The 5,572-nt window shown below is 43.4% G+C and overlaps 1 non-coding gene across 1 annotated transcript; it reads right to left on the minus strand.

Moving 5' to 3' along the window:
- Positions 1-3,724: 3,724 nt before the first annotated feature.
- trnaa-agc (transfer RNA alanine (anticodon AGC)) lies at positions 3,725-3,797 on the minus strand. Its single transcript has one exon. It is a non-coding gene; the product is annotated as a tRNA-Ala (tRNA).
- Positions 3,798-5,572: the final 1,775 nt, after the last annotated feature.

The following is a 5,572-nucleotide window of genomic DNA, read 5'->3' on the forward strand; positions in this document are numbered from 1 at the left end:
TTGTTTCCCAGATAGCCCGGTCAAAGTTCACATTCTTCTTGCAGATGAACTTATTAACACTAAATTATGCTGTCCAGTTTTAGATGGGTGTTTAACACTTTCAGCCTGACTATCTTCCCTACAATTATCTAAACAACAGCCATGTGTCAACTGACTACTTATCTTTATTACACATGCTAATGCTTATATTATCCCTAACATCTAAACTAATTCTGACATAAAACAGAAACATATACAAAAAAGCAGACACAATTCTCTTCAGCTGCTGCACACACTTTACAAACCTTTACAAACCTCTGCACAAGTGAAACCCAGACACATGGCAACACTGAGGAAGTCACTCTTGTGATGTTAAACACGCTGAAAGGCGCAGGAGTAGAAGTGTGCCCAAACTCTTACTCACTTTTTCTACAGTGAAATCCATGAGGCCAAAATGAGTATTGTGTTACTTCAAATACAACTCTGAATTTAAACAACACAAACCACACTCAAAATGCCCCCAATAAGTAATTGAGTAAACCTGATAAATGTGCTTCATGAGGGGCTTAACTTTAATCAAACCAGCTGCATTTGGAATAATGTGTTTTCTGGAGGCTCTCCACTGTCACTGACAGTCAGCCAGCATTTCCCGTGCACCCCAGCCTCCTTTTTATAAATAAACTGATTCTTCCTATAGAGCACAGCTATTTTTGTAACCCACAGCCCCTTAGTGTTTCCTCTCAGGCTAGATACGTGCATATATGAGTGCATGTGGACATGACAGGTCAGCGGAGGGGGACTGTCGAGAGAATGAGCAGCTCCCCAACAGAAAGCGCAGTGTTTGTTTTGACGTGTGTCAGCTGCTGCTGGGGGGGTTAAGGGGCTTGAGCTAACCTGCAGACGGCTGCTTCCATACTTCCTCACCCTCTCACATTTACTTATTCATACTAGACACAGGAGTTCCAAAAGGCCCATTGTCTTAGGATAACATCGCAACAATGTCCCAAAGTCACGTGATCTGGAGCCCAGCCATAATATCCAGGGCGCTCGGTTTTTGGTCCATATTGTTTTTCCAAATCTAGGTTGTAAATGGATGAGCCTGCAAGTCCCATCTGGTTTTCCCACACAAAAAAGGCTTCCCTTTGAACCTCCTGAGGAAAATAACGTCTTCTGACTTGAATGAGGTTACAGGGGACACTGGGAATGCAGAAGGTTCATCTCAAAATGTCCTTTTCCTCAGTTGACAAAAAGTTGAATTTCATTTGTGTCAACCATGATTCTGTCTGTCGATGAACGTTTTCTAACAGAACAACGGTGCTGTTTGTTCTCAGAATTGTGCTTTGCTTTTTCTGTTGAGGGACCAGAGGCAGAACAGAACCCTCCTTCCCTGCTTAAATCTGTATTCAGGATTCTTCCACTGTCTTTGGACACGTTAAGGCTGAAAAGACAGTGAGAAGAGTAGCGTCAACTTGGCCCAATTGGTGTGGCACCTTCAAAGTGAGAACAAACTTTCAACAGATGTTGCTCATGTCCACTAAAATGCAAAGCATGTCTAAAGCATTGATCCACTGTTTGTTGGATCAATGCTTTGTCTTATCATACATGATCAACTGTGTGAATTTCATTGTTATGCTGATGACACCCAGCTTTATTTATCCATGAAACCAGAGGAGACAGAGAAGTTAGTGAAGCTTCAGACCTGTCTTAAAGACATAAAGTCCTGGATGTCTTCAAATTTCCTCCTCCTTAACCCAGGAAAAACTGAGGTCATGGTGTTTGGTCCTGAACCTCTCAGGGATAGATTAGATCACATGATCACTCTAGATGGTATCTCATTAACATCTAGTCTCTGTGAGGAATCTAGGAGTAACTTTTGATCAAAATCTCTCCTTCAACTCACACATTAAATTAGTCTCTAGAAGTGCCTTTTTTCACTTGAGGAACATCACAAAGATCAGGAAGCTACTGACCCACCATGATGCTGAAAAGTTAGTCCATGCTTTTGTTACTTCTAGGCTGGACTATTGTAATTCTTTATTATCAGGGTGTCCAAACAACTCTTTAAGAAGCCTCCAGCTGATCCAAAATGCTGCAGCCAGAGTTCTGACAGGTACTGACAAAAGAGATCACATAACTCCTGTACTGGCGTCGCTTCATTGGCTGCCCGTTAAATTTAGAATAATTTTTAAAACCCTTCTTTTGACCTACAAGGTCCTCAGAGGCCTAGCTCCATCCTACCTGGAGGAGCTAGTGATACCTTACCAGCCCAATAGACCGCTCCGCTCTCAGAATGCTGGACTACTTGTGGTTCCCAGAGTCTCTAGGAGTAGAATGGGGGGCCGAGCATTTAGCTACCAGGCCCCCCTGCTATGGAACCAGCTCCCTGTCCAGGTACGGGAGGCTGGCTCCATCGCTACTTTTAAGATTAGGCTTAAAACCTACCTCTTTGAAAAAGCTTATTGTTACTAATTCTGTAGTTCCAGTTACTATCATAGATAGACAAATGATCATACTTAGGGGGTTGTCTAATCATTAGGTCACATCTGTGCTGTTATAGGCCAAGGCTGCCGGGGTCCAGGAACATGATCACCTGACAGGCCTCTGTCACCCCACTGGGTCATGGTTTCCTCTCCTCTCCTCTCCTCTCCTCTCCTCTCCTCTCCTCTCCTCTCCTCTCTCTCCTCTCCTCTCCTCTCCTCTCCTCTCCTCTCCTCTCCTCTCCTCTCCTCTCCTCTCCTCTCCTCTCCTCTCCTTTCCTCCTCCTCCTGAAGCAGACTAGTTATGCTGATTCCTGTGTAGTTTTTCTGCTTCTCCCCACCCCCTATTTATTTACAGGTATCGCCGCCTTCGGAGCTGCATGATGACCTCCGGCCCCACTGACCCATTGTATAGTGTATTTTTGTGTGTGTTTCTGTGCTCTTTGCCTCTCCTCTCCTCTCCTCTCCTCTCCTCTCCTCTCCTCTCCTCTCCTCTCCTCTCCTCTCCTCTCCTCTCCTCTCCTCTCCTCTTCCCCTCCTTCTCTTCTCTTCTCCTCTCTTCTCTTCTCTTCTCTTCTCTTCTCTTCTCTTCTCCTCTCCTCTCCTCTCCTCTCCTCTCCTCTCCTCTCCTCTCCTCTCCTCTCCTCTCCTCTCCTCTCCTCTCCTCTCCTCTCCTCTCTCTTTACCCAGCTGGCCTTTAGCAGGAGGGCCCCCCTACCTGGTCCTGCTCAAGGTTTCTTCCTGTTAAAGGGGAGTTTTTCCTTGCCACTGTTGCTTGTCTGGGGTCAGGCCCTGGGATTCTGGATAGCGCCTTTAAACAATTTTGATTGTATAAGACGCTATATAAATAAAGATTGATTTGATTTTAATTAAACTCATGCCATACATGACTTTGTGTAATGCTTAGCCACTTCCTGGTGTTGAGAAGATGGAATGGTTTTATTTTAAAATGTTGATCTGTTCTATCAAGAGCATGTACAGAAAGATTCATCGCTTGTGTTGTTTTGCGCCTACTACAATGACAGAATGTTAAGTGTATATAGAAAGTTGTGTTAGCACTAATTACAAGCATGTGTGTTGTGCTAAATGGAGGATCCGGGCATGGGTCAGATGACTGGCATGATTTGAATGGTATTGTCATAGAAAATAAGGAAATACTTTATATAAAACGATTAGCTTTTAAAATCTTATTTTTACAAGATTCAAGGACGTCAAGTGCGCAGTATGAAGATATTTCATGACCAGATTAAATAAATACAAAAAAGTTTTGGAGGATGCGGGCATCGATCCCGCTACCTCTCGCATGCTAAGCGAGCGCTCTACCATTTGAGCTAATCCCCCTGGTGCCCCAGATCGTCGAAGGAAAGATTGTTACAATTTAGCAATTTTTTCCCCCTTGCAACTTTGTATCTAGCTTTTTTCCCTTGACTGCCCGAGCACAAATTAGTTCTGCTCGGATTGTTTTTGTGAACAGTCAGAGGAAAAAAGCTGTTCTTTTCTGGCACAATTTGCACTGCTTATAAAATTATCCCACGTATTCTGCCAAACAGCTAAACGCGATGGCAGCGTCTGGGTTGTCATGGATCGGAACAATTACGCAACAGGCCTGTTTCTGGCGCTGCCTGGTGATGGAAAGTACAATCAAATCTGTGTTCAAACTCTTTTGGGGCACTGATATCAGGAGAGGAAAATGGTGAGGTCAAGAATGAGGAGACCTCCTGAGATATGGCTATTGTGGCCTGAGGAAAAGGACTGCACTGCTCTCCGTCAGCTTTATGAGAGAGGTGGAATGTTCCTGCTGTCTCACTCTTGGTTCTTGTTTTTCCACTAATTACGACACATCTGCAGAGAGGCAGCAGCCTGCCCTTAAGATTACTTTATAAACTCGTGAAAACGTGAGTATGGAGAGCCTCTATTCCACACAGTTGAACCTAAAGTCAATAAATTAAAGGTCTTTTTTAGACAGTTTGATGAAGTGTCGGTTTCTCTGGCGTGTCCTGTATTCCCACATGGACATCAACCAATATAATGGACATTTCTGAACTTTGGTACTGGTCATGTGACTCTCCGTGAGGGACACTCTGAAGGCATGAACAGAAACTTTAAAACGGAATCTTTCTGACCTTAGAAGGTGCCTGTTTTTCATACAACTCATGTGTAGATCAGAAACACGTGAACATCCCATATACACGACTGATGCCGTGATGAGGGTCAGTTCAATCTTCACCGCGGTTTAAACCTGTGGTAAGATGTTTATATAGTTGAAACCTGAAACAGTTCTGAGTCACTGGGTCCTTTGTTATAGTTAAACGATACAGTAGAACTATTTATTTTAGAGTTCATGCTGCACACAAATTCAAAAACAGTGAGTGTCAAAAACAGTAAGTTAGGAACCAGTTCCAAATAAATGGTGGAACGTTGAAGGATATGGCTTAACTATGTCTGTATTTAGCCTGCTTTACTGCTTTATGTAGTTATTGCTAAATTGTTGCTGAGAATGACAGGAGAACATGCAGTAATGAACAATTTGTTCTTCGCTCAGTTAAAAGCTGGCTTCAGTGACATGACGACAGCATAAACCAAATCTAATTTCTGAGGCTTTATTTGAATGTGCGCTCTGCTTGTTGGTCCAGTCTCCAGGAAACGAGCTGAGCGCAAACGTGTAAAACAAGGTAACAAACCCAGGAACTCCCAAGTAACAAATCACCAAACACCTTTGAATTTTCTGCACTGACTTAAAATAATAACATCTCACATTCATAACAATACCATAGAACATGACATTTCTGACCCAGCCCCCAGGTCATGTCCAGGTCGTTAGAGCGTTTATTGATTATCAGGTTAAATCTGAACATAGGCGCAAACCCCACAAAGGCTGGATGTGGGTTATATAACTGCCACATGGTTGTTTTCAAGGTTATGATGGAAATCCTTGGTAATACAAAGAGTTGCTTTGTTGCAGCTGTGATGTAACACAGGAAGAGTCCGTCAGGAGACAAAGTTAGCCTTTCTGCTCTGCCTTGGTGGGTTTAATTCCGTTAACGGAGTTTATTTCCTAGTATAAAGGCATCAGGTGGATCACTGCACCTTGGACAGGTGCTCCACAATAGCAGGTC

The sequence above is a fragment of the Takifugu rubripes genome, chromosome 16 (genome assembly GCF_901000725.2).
Source record: "Takifugu rubripes chromosome 16, fTakRub1.2, whole genome shotgun sequence".
In the NCBI taxonomy this organism is placed as follows: domain Eukaryota; kingdom Metazoa; phylum Chordata; class Actinopteri; order Tetraodontiformes; family Tetraodontidae; genus Takifugu; species Takifugu rubripes.